Source organism: Botryllus schlosseri, chromosome 4 (genome assembly GCF_051294905.1).
Source record: "Botryllus schlosseri isolate E-star chromosome 4, Bs_hap1, whole genome shotgun sequence".
NCBI lineage: Eukaryota > Metazoa > Chordata > Ascidiacea > Stolidobranchia > Styelidae > Botryllus > Botryllus schlosseri.
Window position 1 is genome coordinate 24,315,704 of NC_137239.1, and position 16,175 is coordinate 24,331,878.

The 16,175-nt window shown below is 40.0% G+C and overlaps 1 long non-coding RNA gene across 2 annotated transcripts; it reads right to left on the minus strand.

Moving 5' to 3' along the window:
• Positions 1-1,098: 1,098 nt before the first annotated feature.
• Positions 1,099-4,079, minus strand: LOC145438339 (uncharacterized). 2 transcript variants are annotated; one of them, XR_013914916.1, is made up of 4 exons: positions 3,954-4,079; positions 2,674-2,834; positions 2,206-2,612; positions 1,099-1,919 (listed from the first exon to the last, which is right to left on the minus strand). It is a non-coding gene; the product is annotated as an uncharacterized LOC145438339 (long non-coding RNA). The 2 variants fall into 2 exon arrangements; XR_013914915.1 differs by having other exon boundaries at positions 2,206-2,834.
• Between the last annotated feature and the right edge of the window lie 12,096 nt (positions 4,080-16,175).

The window sequence follows — 16,175 nt, forward strand, 5'->3', positions numbered from 1 at the left end:
CATACGACTGGTAAATAGGCTACAGTAGCCTAAATTTGTTAGTAGCCCACGAATACATGGAAATAATGTTCTGCGGCCCGCAGCGTCTTTTGTTGAAATGCGGCCCGCTATACAAGTGAAGTTGAGAACCCCTTCTCTAACCCCTCATGATAGTTATTCTGCTTTTAGTAAGACTGTCGATTCTAATGTTTTATTGTATTATTTGTCGGAGGTTTTGCTCGCTTTATTTACAACGTTTTGCTCTCTGCTATGTCAATTAATTCCCTGGCTGAGTATCACTACAGTCTAAGAAACTGCACTAATTCTCATTCTAATGTCGCGCATTTTTTCTGGGTTTCCCACAAGAGTTGAGCTTCAACATTTTAACAAATGAATGAATGAAGAAAATTTGACAGACATACTGGTGAAGACATTGTTTGGTAACAATATAGTTCACAAATTTGCGAAATATTCTTTAAAACGCCCTTACTAATCGCAATATGACCTCAGTGACGTCATAGGTTCACGTTCACACAGAACTAGGGATGGTGTGAACCTCTGAAAGGTTCAATTTCATGCGAACGCGAACCTTTTTGAAAGGTTCTGTGTGATGTCACGTGACGTCATATCGCTAATTCCTACACTGCATTTCAGTGAAGTGATAGCCTGTATTAATGTACACGATACCTTGCAACGACTCGGGCCACATAGTGTAGAGTTGCTATACGTCCGGAATTTCCCGGACATCTCCGGAATTTCACTGAAAAATCTGCGTCCGGGAGGAATTTCTAAAATATGCCTGAATGTCCGGAAATTTGAAGGCTTAAAGTATATAGGCTCAAATTTTTTTTGTAAATCAACATAATAGCTTCTTGGAGGTACAGAACTTCAATATACAATTGAATAGTATATTCATATTGAAATGAACCCGAATATTTTCGGCTGACACTCGTCAGGGGTAATCGTCAGCAACTAATAGAGAATTCAAAAGAACAGCGTATATCAACAATCGTAACACAAAATATGACGTCACCAGCACGGAATGTCGAATACGAGAGCGTTTAATGTACTATTTTTAGATGATCCTTATCATCCATTACACCGCTTACGCGGATAAGATGGCGACGTAGAAACCAGACTTGTACAAACTACTGAATTTTCAAAATCCGCAACGAGAACTACAACTACTGAATTTTCAAAATCAGTAACTAGAACTACAACTACTGAATTTTCAAAATCAGTAACTAGAACTACAACTACTGAATTTACAATATCAGCAACTAACTACAACTACTGAATTTTCAAAATCAGCAACTAGAACTACAACTACTGAATTTTCAAAATCAGTGAATAGAACTACAACTACTGAATTTTCAATATCAGCAACTAACTACAACTACTGAATTTTCAAAATCCGCAACTAGAACTACAACTACCGGTACTGAATTTTCAAAATCAGCAACTAGAACTACAACTACTGAATTTTCAAAATCAGCAACTAGAACTACAACTACTGAATTTTCAAAATCAGTAACTAGAACTACAACTACTGAATTTTCAATATCAGCAACTAACTACAACTACTGAATTTTCAAAATCAGCAACTAGAACTACAACTACTGAATTTTCAAAATCAGTAACTAGAACTACAACTACTGAATTTTCAATATCAGCAACTAACTACAACTACTGAATTTTCAAAATCCGCAACTAGAACTACAACTACTGAATTTTCAAAATCAGCAATTAGAACTACAACTAATCAAAAAAACGTTAGCTAGTTGACCATCAACTAACTAACTGTTTAGTTTTAACAATGTATATTATACACCATCTATCTTACCAATACCACCAGCTTACCTCTCCAATATGAAGAAAATTGTCGTATCCTTCTCCAAACATGGTTGGTATACCAGCACGCCAATCCACCACTCCATCACCTAGAAAGCAGACACAGGTTATTAGAACCATCGATGATCACTTCTAGCATTCCGATATTTATTTTGAACGCGTGTAATTTTCAGAAATGAATCCAACTGTAACTGGCTGGTACGAGACTATGTTATTGTGAAAGCCACGATTATTGGTGCGGCGCAAGTCAAACAAGTTTCTACAATTGCATCGCAACGGCAGAAGTTAGAGAGCCACTGCACTTGAATTCATTCGTAAAAAGTTGTTAGCGGAAAATTTGCAATGCCACACAATTTCATGAAGTAATACTCTCACCTAGTAATCCTTGAATAGTCTCGGGAACTTTAGGCCACTTTATCTTGGCCTGAGCTATATTGTTGCGGCTCTGTGTTGTGCGCTTCAAAATATCAAACCCAATCAAGGTTTCAGCCTCTTTCAACATCTTAATATACATAAGATATGATACACCTGTGGCAATGACAATTTATACTATAGACTATTGTACCTACCCATTGAGCATAGCATAGTGCTGGATAAATCAGGAGTATATCCGATAACTGAGCCCCTTCTAAAATCTGATTTCTGCGGTGTTGATGGGTCCTCTTCATTCGGTCTAGGAGCGTTACTTGGTTTGGTTCCCTCTTTTTTACTTCTTGTTGCATATCTTTTATGTGATTATCAATGCTGTGATGATCTTCAACAAAATCCGGACAGAAATTATCCTGAAAAATTAAAGTTTAACTAGCTCATCTCAAAACCAAGATAAAAATTAACTGGACTTACAACCCTGGCTCTTTTGCATCTTGAGCTGCTGGCTTCTTCTTCTTCCTCAACAACATTCTTTCGTTTTGAACATACGTCTGCTTCATCTGATTCACCAATTCAGCTTCCAAATGTCTTCGATAGTCCTTGAACTTCTGCCTCAAGGCAATATGCCACGAGCCCTGAAGAAATTGCAAACATTGTTGGACTCAACTCTGCAGAGAGTACTAATACTAAAAGCAAGGAAAAACCCCTAAACAGCCCGCAAAGTCTAAAAATCGGCATTGTTTCAACAATGGCAGCGCCACGACACAATGAACATAACAATGGAACGGAACAATGGCGATTTTCAGACTTTGAGGGCTGTTTTGAGGTGGTTCCATTGCATAGACTCGAGTAGCGATTTTTGGGTGACTCAACTTGACTCAAGTCTTTTTTTTTCAAATACGTTAAATGACTCCACTCGAATCAATTTTTCATTGCAACTTTGAAGAATAGTTATTTCGAGTATTAGTCCTGATACTTGGCAAAATGGAGCCATATTTGCGAGGTGGTGGCCACCTCGTACAAAATGCTCAAACGCCCAAGTGATTTGTGACCAGTAATTAGTAATTAGGCGAATCGAAGCGACTTCGTTAGAGACGTCTTCGTTTTCCATAGCCTGCACGTGTGTGCCAGGCGCGTAACCATGGGGTTTTCTGGGTTCGAATTCCCCGGTCGGAAACGTCATTTGAAATGACCATTTCAACTCTCATATTCAGTTGCAATTCCATAACTGTGTTCGCAGTGTTCCGCACGAGTGTTATTTTCGTTATTAACGCGCAGTATGCCATGCCATTGTCAAATACTGATGCATCACGAGATTATGGGTGACACAAACTCTGAAATTATTCGATTCGTTTGAACAGGGAACCTTCCACATTCCGATAATCTTGATGGCTGGACGTACTCGTATCGAGGACAACATTATCGAATTTCAAACTATTGGGCATTTGGTAGACAGTCGATTTCTATTGATAAGATTGCGGCAGGCGCCCGGAGCTGGAAATAATTCTAGCCCAGGGGTGGCCAACCTGCGGCCGTAGAAGGAAATGTGTGCTGCCGTCAACATGTAATTCAATTAGTATGTGTTGGCAGCCGTCGATTCTGGTGCGTATAATACGCTGATATGAAAACATATATTTGTCCGGAATTCACCGGTAATGGGCCAGGACAGTTTACTATGGATATTTGGCGTCCACTTAGTGTATTATGCCCATTGCCCACTTGCCCAGGACTACAGGTACATGCAGCTGACTTACATAGCTGGAATTTTCTTCGTTATTGTCTTTCAAAACCGGATAGTTTCTTAATAATGCCACGCATACTTCTCGATATTGATGCGCAGTGGGGTACCTGTTAGATAGATCGTCATATAGTTACCTGCATACATATCCTTTAACTTCACGTCTTGGAGCGCCATGGTGCCGTAATGGCCGACGCCCTAGCGCCTATTTCTATAAATCATGCGCATTTTCTGTTGGGAAAGGGTACCCAATAATCAAAATATCGTACAATATTAAAACGCGCATAGCGCGAAAAAAAATCCGGAAAATTCCAAAAAAATACACCCTGATTTATGTTATTCCCATAAAAGAATGCGCTATTGAAATGATATCTATATCGCTCACGCGAACGTAACCATAATAAAAAAATCTCTTCCGTGAGGCGCACGTGATTGTAAATTCTCATTTCTTCACGGAACGCGATATTTACCTTTGCGAGCCGCACTTGTGCCTCGGTTTCAGACTTAAGTGATAACACTATTTGGCCCTGACAATGTTCCATCAAATTTTTCACGAGTCTGCGCGCCTGCGTGGCAATGTGACTGTGAAATTGTCTAGAAAAGAAAGGCGAAATGAGTCATTGTCTTCTACTATCGGTACTACTGTCTCTGCATTGGATGGCATAGAGCTTTCACTGTGTTTCCTCGAAAGGTGCATTCTATAAGCATGATAAGAAGCAGCAACATATTTGCATGGAGTGATTTTACACTTGAAGTTAGTACACATATAGTGGCAGCGCCGAACATGAGCCAATAGAGACTTTCAAGTACTGGTTCATGCATGCAAGGATAGGACATTTCAACACATTCATAGTAATATCTCTAATGATGTGCTGTTAAGTCATACATTTCAGTGTTGGGATCAAGTCACTACCTTCGAGTCACGAGTCATTTCGAGTCATTGCACATTTTGACTCGAGTCAAGTCAAGTCAATCGATTTTCGAAGGTGACTCGAGTCAAGTCAAGTCAGTCGATTTTTGGAGGTGACTCGAGTCAAGTCAAGTCAAGTCACGAGTCAAGTCAAAATTCAAGTCAAGTTGCCTTTTAGAAGTATGAAGCATGATTACGTCATTGTATTTCGCTAGGTGGCTGAATAACAGATTGATTGGTCATTGATTCTTAACCGATGAACGAATATAGAGTTGAATATACATGCAATAAGGGGCTTTATCGCTCACATAAACGTAGAACTGTTGAACTACGCAAGTAATTGCATAGCCTCATTTTATAGTTACCAGCCAAGATAGAGAATCGCAAAACGAATTGAGAAGATGTAATACAGTACCCATTTATACATATTGATATGATACAATTGGAGTCTGCGCCAATGGTTGAGTTGAGAAGTATATAAACTATATTTGATTACAATTTCAATAAAACAAGAGGTTCGGTTAAGGTAAGAACAGAGAACACAAATATATATTTTGCTATTAAATTACTTAACTACTAGTTTACGACAACGTAAGCAGTAGCTTCGATCACTTCGTTTGTGGTCAATATATTTGTGAGATAATATTGGGGGCTCAGTAAAACGCACGATCATTTAATGATCGGTCGCTCTCATGGGTTACACAAAAGTTTGGCGAACAATCCGAACAAGATGCAAAATATATAAAGTGATTTTTACTTGATGACTTGAAATTGACTCGTGAATTTTGCTCCGAGTCACGAGTCAATCCACATTTTTGATACGCCGAGTCAAGTCAAGTCAAGTCATTTTGGCAAAGTGACTCGAGTCAAATCAAGTCATACGAAAAAGGTGACTCGAGTCATCCCAACACTGATACATTTTAGATTTTACCGTTCAATTCGCAACTAAAACGCACTGGTATCAGTTATTGTGCTGAATGACAGTCTAACACTATAAAGCATTAACCGCAGATATTGTAATACTAAACGTCGGACTAAGCGGGACTGAAGACAAGTTATGCATCGTCCGAGACCGTGACCCGTCGTTTAGTATTGGCAGAATTATACTGAATAAAATATTCATAGTAAATTCTCACATTTACAAAAATTTTGACGCCAGAAAGATATACGAAGAGTTCCTTTCATTCAAACAATGAAAATCCAAATTATAAATATGCAGCTACTGCATAATGGTAAAACTAAATACAGAACCAGTTTGAATACCGGTACCCAATAGCTCTATGCATGAATATGAAAATGTACTCTTCCTACCTAATTCCTTGCATTATAATCACCAGTTGGCTTACTTGAATTACCTTCCCACCAAGCAAGATATCAGCAGAAAAACAGTATCGGGTCATCAGATGCATCATTCTCAACTCTCATAGGTAGCCTACTGGTAACTGCTTATGACAAGTTCATTGTACTTTTAGTCACGAGCGATACCGGTACTTAATATGAAATCGATTAAGCAAATGACATTACTTATGAACTAAAATCAACAATAATCATATTGTGATCAACGCACAATCAATGAATATAAATATCTTTCTCTGTCGACTGACTAACTCAGATTGACTGACGACGGAGAGCGCGTATCCCCGATTCCCCGTGCATTCGAAATTGCCAGAGTCCCAGATGCTGAATTACCGCCGGTCACGGTTCATTGGTGAGGATATTGGCAATAAGAATATACGTTAAAGGTTTTGGATATGCCACGGTCGTGCAGGATCTCGAAATAATTATCACAATCCATTAATAGTATTCAGATATTTTCAAATTTACTAATCCCTCAACTGGCTTAACCACTTGTAAATGAAATATTTATTATTTTATCAATGTTCCAAAATGTATGCGGCTATGACTTTATATTGAGTGAAAAAACAACACTCGACTCGAAATTCATGTCTGATGACGTTATTAACAATAAGCCAGTATCGACTGTCATGTTTTAATTGGGCAATACGACAGTTTGCGAAGAGTCATTTCTGATTTCCACCATGTCAATAATTGTTTTCCACCAAATATGGTAGACTATTGATTCCTCCCTCTTTCTACCCTCTAAATTCCTCCATATCTGGTGGATATACGGTGGATAAATGGAGGGAAAGTATCTTTCTCCATTTTCCTACCATTTTTTCCACCTTCTAGATTTACAGTGTACCACATGGCCTACTAAAAACGCGGCCTTAAAGTCTGCCTATTGACCTGAAAATTAAGAGGCCTAAAGTTCTATTTTCCAGCCCTTACCAGCTGTGCACTCAATTGGTCAGAAAATGCGATATTGTCATAATGCTACCTGTCTTTGGTACTCTACTAACACGCCGGTGCACAATGTATGTAAAAAATAGTATATTGCAGCAATATATAACGAAAAAATTAGGAACCAAATTTGTATAATCAATGAAAAATGGGTGCAGAAACTGTTAAATTAGAGCCTTAGGAAACAAATATCACAGCCTTACAGGACAATCACTACTTTTGCCTTTGCCTCTCTTTAAATTGGCGAAATTCCCTTAGTGAGGAATTCGCAAATTTTTGCTGACTATTGTAAAAAATGTTCACAAATTTTTTGAATGCGACATTTGTACTATTTCCACTATGTGCATTACAACCAATTCGGGATTCAACACACACAATACTGCACGGAGCAGAGGAACAGTGCCACGGTTAGATATGAGCTGATTAGCCGAATCTACAACTGCGAAAGAATCAAATACAAAATGGGCCACTTGAACGGCAGGTACAGTCAACCGTCCCCTAGGCCTATCCATCATATTCATCATATTCCTCTTCGGTTTCATCAGTCGTGAGGGATAAGCTACACTCGGTGCAGTCCGTAGAATGACAGCATTACCAAGACTATTAGGGAAGTACCTCTGCTTGCTGTTTCCAACACTCCACCACATATGTATGACTTTGAGGAAGCAATAGGTATCCGCCTTATTTGGAAGGTATTTGGAGCAAGCTGCTATGGTTTTTTCATCGAAGATAGCCATGAGTGCCAGGTTGACGTTCTGCTTGTTGTGGCCAGTATATAGTGCTTTTTGTCAGCTTTGGAGCCATTCGCAAATTACACTCCGATTGCAATGTAATATAACCAGCAGGGCTAATTACGGATATATCGCCACCTTTGATATATAATGATGGAAAGGAAAATCTCCTAGCATTCAGTAGATTGTTGCGAAGGTTCTGTACCAAATGAACGTTGTCATAAAATAGATAGATTATTGTCTTGCAACTTGGATGACTGATTAACAACTCGGAGTTTGATCCTAACTGTGATGGCAGTATATTGAAAGCACGAACGTTGGTGCTGTGGTTGTCAGAAGCAATACTTGTGTTTCTGGTTAAATTTGTAGGACTAAAGGAAGCGATTTTTCAAGTCCCTTGATCATTATCACTATAACGCCTTGGCCAATATTTCCGTCTTCATCAGCACCATAACATTTGCCACCATGATATTGCACAATTTTTTGCAGATACATTTCATCCACCATCACAATGACATCCTCAGAAATGCCCATGGCCTTTGAAAAATCAACAGTCCCTTTAGTCTTGTTCGCAAACAGCTCAAAGATGGCATAGGGAACATTTCCAAAAGTGTCTTGTACGCTTGGCAATAAATAGAACGTAAAAGCAAGCAGTACCGGATCATAGTGCTAGATGATGCCAGAGTATTTCCAGCCTTGTGGTATCTTAGATTACGCAGCTCCTCTAAAATATCTACTTCGGGATCCGGATCAGTTAGACTACCGGTATCCAAATAGCTTGGGAAGTTTAGTAGCTCGCATTTCCTTTTGAGCAGAGTATTCTTGCTTGTGCGGAAGCGGAACCATGTTGGTAAAGGCACAGGTATCCCATTATGTTGCATCTGCACCCACAATTGACGTCAATTTTCATGGCATTCTTGATTTTTGGAAAGCCTTCCAAACATAGCTCATAGTACATAACATGCTGATCCCCTGCATGAGACTTTGGCAGATTTGACAGTAGTATATCCAAAAGTACACCCAACCACGCAGCACTTAAGAACCATCGCCTATTAACTACACTAGAAAATGAATATTAACAAATTAGCCTATATATCACTGAAGTAAAATAGTATTCCGACACAGCACCATATCCAAGCCTTGCAACAATTAATGAAATTCGATAGAAACAGTTACAATGAACATGCCTTCGTCATCATAAATGTCTTAGAACCAAAGCTACCAGTTATACAATTCGTCAAATAGACTACCGTATCCAAGACTATGTTTGCGAAAAAGCAGATTATGATACTACAATGGAGCCGTTTGAACACGACGTTCTCCGCGTCAACTTGAACCGCTGGCACTGTCGAGGAACCGTAACCTGATTGCTAACTAACCTACCAAATGATAATACAGACCCTTAGCTTGTGAATATACTCTAGATAGCGAAAGAAACAAGTGCAATGCGACGAACAGCAACCCACGGCGCAACCGGCACAACTGCAAATGTCTTGACTTCTTCAATAACAACAACTACAACTGTATTCATCCGCACGAGTTTTTGCAGTGATATCAGTGGGTTATCCGCCTGACTAGCATCTCTTTTTCGACCAAAATGATTGTTTCCGTGTTAAAACGATATTCCATAATCTTAACACGATAAATCCCGGTCAGAATCCAATTGTGGTTTTGACTAGCGCGCTACTTACCATCTGCGTAGGTATAACCGTGAGATTTACACTTTTTCAGAACTGGCCTCTTAATTTTCAGGTCAATAGGCAGACTGTAAGGCCGTATTTTTAGTAGGCCATGTGTACCAGCACTATACATTTGTAACTGTGATATACTAAATTTAATTACTGAATTTCCACCCGCTTTTCCGACATTCGTTCTGCACAAAATAAATTCTTAATACTCAGTACCCGGTTCAATGTGGACGCCAAAACCATTGCCAGAAAATTTCAAATGGGCCCATTTGAAATGCGATGCAGTTGAATTGAATGACAAATTTCATACAAAGAGAATATCGCTGTATGACTTTGACAAAGAGTAGCCTACGTTCTTAAAATGGGTCTTCATCCCAGCTTGACCAACAATGCAAAAGAAATGGCATCTACTTTTGTTTTCAACAATGAAATTCACGAAGAGCAAGCTAAGATCACGTATTCCAACGCCCATTTAGAAAATGGTCTGATTCTTGTTTCATCTGACTTCTTACCAGAAGTTGAAAACCTTTTGCGCCAAGTGTCACATTTATCTTGCGTTGTTGAAGTGTAAATACATGTGTTTTGCTCTTTTTGTGATTTGTATGATTGAGATTGCAGCATTGTAGGGTCATATACCGACGTGAGAGATAAATATAGTATTAGGAAAAATTCCGGCCCGCCAAAATGTTGTGCACTCGAAATTTGGCCCGTGACTAGCAAAAGGTTGACGACCTCTGCCCTAGAAAGTAGCAATCACCTGAGCTGACATTACAGATGGCCAAATTCATGACCTATGTTCCACTCCCTTCCTGTATACCAGACCAGGGCAAAGTGCGGCCCGCGAAGCTATTCTGTGCGGCCCGCGAAAGGATTTTGGAATTTAAAACATAAAAGTTGCTTTTTGAATGACTAACACCATAGGCTGTATCAAGTGAGCAGAAAATTCGTTTACTTTGATGCCTATTCATTGTTATACTACAATTACGCTGCCTCCGTACCTTGTATGCGTAATCCAGATTCAAAATATGGCCAATGCGGCAAAGTATGAGTAGCAAATAAATTCACAAAAAATCACTCTTTCCATATTGTTGAGTTCAAACGTTCTTTGTTGCCATTGTCACATTATGCATGGTGGGTGTTTTAAATTGTTACGTGATACATTTCCAAATCTCTAGTTCGTAAAACAAGTCAATCAGTGCTCGCAATTACTATATAACTCATCATATCTATCTTCCATGAAGGATGAACGGTCATGTCACAAAAGAAGGCCTGAAACTAAAATTCGAAGAAGGTTTAGAGCACTGAATATTTGTATACTGGAGTCAGGGGTAAACCATCCCTTTTCTTTTTTGCCTCGGGCGTAGCCGAGATTAGGAATTATAATTTAACTGGGTTTTATGACAGAAACGCGAAAGAAACACTCAGTCAAGGGAATGCGAATTTCTGAAAACTGCAAGCTTCGCTCAACATCAAGGCTGTTTAAGCTTCACACTGCTCGGAAAGCGACCAAGAAAATAAGCTTTGTATTATTGCATAATGCATATACATTTCAGTGCAGTAGTTCTCAAATTGGGGGCGTGAAAGCACCTGAAGGGGGCGCGAAGCCGCAGTTTATTGATTTTTTGTTTCGCGCTTCGCGCGATCTACCCTTGCTTATACTTGGTGCTCTGTGTTTTGTCCGATTTTAACATTTCATAATTCTCTCATCAACAGCCATAACCTTCCATGCCATCAAACTATCCGTTGGGATCGCTAGCATTCGGGTCGTACTTTTTAATATTTTTTGATATCATGATAAGAGGCGCGAAATTTTCCACTATCATAAAGGGAGGCGTGCCTAAAACAGTTACAGAAACACTATTTTAGAGTCTTAATAGAAGAACATGAATAGGGCTTTAAAGAGACTTAATATTGTATCATGTTTACTATTGTTTCGAATGCTGTCGGCAAATATATATTTTTCCAATTAACCGCCCCTTTCTCAATACCTAACATCAACACTTTCACTGAGCAGCATTTATTAACAATATAATTTAGAAAGAAAATGAAAACACGCTGGAGAATGTAGTTAAATTTTTTCACTCTGCCCGCCAACTTATTTTTAACTTCTCGTTTGACCCGCGGAGGAAAATAATTGCCCATCCCTGCTGTATACAGTCGATTGGCAATGCTTTGCTAGTGTGACGTCATATTGACAGACGATGTGTCATACCTCATTTTTTTAAATCCACTAGTGGGCGCTAAAGAGTGTCCGGAATTTGATTCACAAAAATATGGCAACCCTAACATAGTGTAGGGTTGCAATATTTCTGCAACCTAAATTCCGGACACTCTTTAGTGCCCACTAGTGGATTTCAAAATGAGTTTATGACGTCACACTAGCAAAGCTGTGCTCATACACCAGAGGTGGTCACGATCCGGTTCAAGAATATGTTGCTGTGTGTTGTGTAACCGGGACCGAAAGCACATGTTTTCAGCCCCTTCCCGCCCAAATAAACAATAATTTTGAGCAACTTATGGCGGGGGGGGGGGGGGCGGGGGGTTGCTTGCAATATAAATCTGGTTTCTATATGCATCTGGTCGTTAAATTATTTGAATGAACTCTGTCAATAATATTGGTTGTTCCATATAATAATATATGGTTACTGCTCTTCGCCCACATGATCAGATTTAGCGGTAGAGCTGGTGGAGGATGAGGACTTCGAAAATACAGGGAACGTAATTGCACATCTTCAAGTCATGTTCATAACCTACCGATAACATTGTTTATCAGCAGGTGCGCACCACGGAGCTTTATATAAAAACATGCAGTGGTCTCCAACATTTTATGGTCGCGACTCCATCTCCAATTTGAAAATGTTCCGTGGCCCAGATCAAAATTTAACGAGTTGATTACCAGAGGAAGTCAGCACCTTTGCCTGGACTTACTCACGGGCTATGTTGGAAGCTGATTACGTTCAACATATTCGCAAACTCAAGAATAAAGGCAAACGACCCCCACACCCCCATCCTCCCAGCTTGGAACCACTATCTTTGAATAAAGCATTTAAACGGCCTTAACGATCTCTAGGAATATACCGTTCTCCAATAATTGCGATTACAATTAGGCGTATTCCAGTATTGTTTTTATGCTGATTTACGAATAAATTATGAGCCTACGTCATGTCTTCAAAATTCCGGACATTTGGCATATTTTAGAAATTCCTCCCGGACGCTAGTTTGAACAGTGAAATTCCGGACATGTCCGGAAACTTCCGGACTTATGGCAACCCTAACATAGTGCCGCAATGCTGAAGTACATATTGAAGTTTTAAACGGCCCCAAATGTATCAAGTGGGGCAATCAAATGATATAAAAATCCCATAAACTGCCAGCAATTTCGACGAGAACTTGCAAGGGAATATAAGCGCTTACGCCTTAACGGTCTAGGCCAGACCGGACAATGAACTCGGCGTCTGAGTATTCTACGTTGAAATTGATCAGAGTGTAAAACGGGTTTCTATACTTGCTACCGATATTACCCCTTAAAAAAGTTATACAGCATTAGCCAACACCCCAAACGCACGGATTTGGTTTTATGATACAATAAACACATGAAATCAAGATTGAACCTGTTTTTTTACATCAGACAACGATAACAATTTCATTGATTGGTTGAAAAAGCATCATTCGCTAACTACCTACACGTAGCGTATTTCGCTCGTGATGTTGTGTGATTGCGAATCAAGCTCACAGCAGAGAGTCAGTCACTAATGCCCGTATCAAAAACAGACAGCTGGATATTTCGAGTAAAATTTTTGAGATTGTTAACGTGCATGCTCGTTTAGTGTTGATTTTTATGCTGCCAGCGCGGCCGGAGTTGAAATGCAATACATTTCGACAAAAACATGCTATAATGAAGCGAAAATTGTAATATATGAAAAGGTTCACAGTGCAGACCTACCAAGGTTCGTTTGTGAACGTGAACCTCAAAAGTTCTGAGGTTCACGCACAGAATGGGAACGTGAAAGTCACGTTCACACCATCCCTACGCAGAACCTTACAAAAAGGTTCGCGTTCAAACGAACGTGAACCTTTCAGGGGTTCGCACCATCCCTAGTACGATTCTATTGCAGCCCAATTTTGCCTCAAGCGCTTCGTCGGGGGCAAGTGGATTATGAAAGGGAATTGTGAGGTATGTCACGGATATGAGTTTCATTCGTGGACACATATTGAGTTACGTGAACTGCTATCTGAAGGGTTGCAAAACTGTTGCACGTGTGGCTCGCCCGTTGGGAAGTTCAAAATCGTTCAAAGGTATTGAATCAATTCTAATGGTTACCAATTTACTTGGCGCAAATCTTATAGGCATGGTGTCAGTTTTGACTCGGCATGGGACCCACTCATATATAATACCATCTGAAGTTATGTGATGATGCTACTTATGCTATCTCTCCCGCTCTTTCTCTCCCTCTCTCTCCCTCCCTCACTTTATCGCCTCTCTCCCTCCCTCTCTCTTCCCCACACACTATCTCTCTCTGACAATTGCAAGTGTATATATGTATGGAATATATATGCGAATATAGCACCTCAACCCGGTATTTTGTAAAACTTCTGCGAAGCCCAGGAACATAGAGGAAGCACATAGAGTCTTTGATCTAGCATAAGGCATAGCTTGAACTCAGCCACTGTCAAGTTATACTCGTGAAATCATCCCAGCTGTTTTATCAAGTCAAGCACCTATCGAGTCAATGTATTATTGGCATCCGTAATATTGGGATATATTTGCAGCAAAACTCTACGAATTTAGCGCGTGAGCTTTGACGGAGGATGGTTTGTATAACTTTGTGCTGTTAAATTTGATTCTCCATGCATCAAGATGTTGTGGAGCACATAGAAAGTTGAACTATAGAGTATGACTGGAGTGACGACTCGATTGTTCTCCCATTGTTAGCCGGCAGAATGGTCACGGTCAGATGGATGCACCCAAAACAAGATCGCTCAGTGCTTGTTTCAATGGCGTTCAAGGCGATTCGTCGTGTATTTCTTGAAATTGCGTCGGAATTAGTTAGACAGTTCAACATTTAGGTAGCGGTGGCGAGTCGTTATGACTAGTGAATAATACTGTGTAGCCTATGTTACATTTCTCACGAGATTGATGTGATATTGTGGCTTCGATCCTTTGTAGAGTTTGCTATATATATGAATATAATGACGGAAGATATAGAATATCTGGTTCGTGTGCATTGGCTATTGTGAGATGAATTCATGGAAAGAAAGACTGAAGAATACTACAAAGTGAACAAGTGGAAAGATCTTGAACTATACCGATATGCAATTCACAATATCGTTGATTGAAAATATGTCCTATATTAACTGCAGAAACTCGAGTATGAATATAACAAATAATATTGCAACTGTTTTGTAGTCTTATATAATGCCTGTCCGATAACCGCAGAAACTTGAGTATGACTAGCAGGACCGTAACTGCCGCACCCCAAACCCCCGAATTGCGCAGGGCCCGAGCTCGAAGGGGGCCCAAAATTATTTCGCCAATTAGCATAAATTATGGAGTATTTTTCAAAAATTTTTCGCGCTGCGTGCGATTTCAAGTTGCCAACTTTCTTAGGTATTTGGTAGCCTACTCTTCCCCAAGACAAAATACGCAGGATTTATCGAAATGGACATATCGGCGAGACATTTAAAGTTTTAGAACATGTAACATGCGACTCCAAGAAGTGTTCCAGAACGATCGGCAGCGAGAAAACCTCGGCCAAAAAGGACTGCCCGCTTACGCTGGCCGAAAAGTTCGTTATATATGCAAAATGCATATAGGTTTAATTGTCCATAGGCGCCTAAATGACTGGCGCCGAATGTTCCTGTCTTGACAATCTGAACCTCAGAAGACAAATACCATTCCGCAGGGAAAAATTGTATGCCCGTAAAGAAATACCAATTCGAAATCGTGTGCGTCGTTAGATTTTTTTGATGTAACAGACAGGAGATCACGAAATGACATCATGAAACGATGTCATACCAACGGGGCCGCCCGCCCGAATATGTTTAATTATTATTTACGGGCCCTGCAGTTTCCAAGTCACCTCATTCAGCTCTACCAGTAAATCTGACAACGTGAACAGAGAGAACAAGAAATTGATAGCAATATAGGCCTATATGCAATTCCCAATATTATGGACCGATTTTATCATGAATTATCGAATATTTTCGCGCTTCGCGTTGACTCACCAAACTGTGGCCCTTATTTCGTGACAAAAGCGAACAACGTGATGGGGGGAGGGCGGTTTTTTTTGGGGGGGGGCTGACGAAGTGCTGTTACGGCCCTGATGACTAGAACAAGAGCCTTGTGTAATGTTAATGTTCTGCTTGAGCTCGACTCACAATAGCCAGAGCTTACTCCTTGAAAGTGTGCAAAATCGCTCTTGAAGGGAACTCGTTGTCATTGCCAAGAACACAGGAAGACGTCTGCCGGTCGACATTAGTAGTAAGCCAATGCACCACGTCAAGGTTTCGACCAACGCATTGGTTTCCTTTTTTAGGTAGAGAACCTCAATGTGGATAGGCAGACGTCTTCCTGTGTTCTTGGCAATGACAACGAGTTCCCTTCAAGA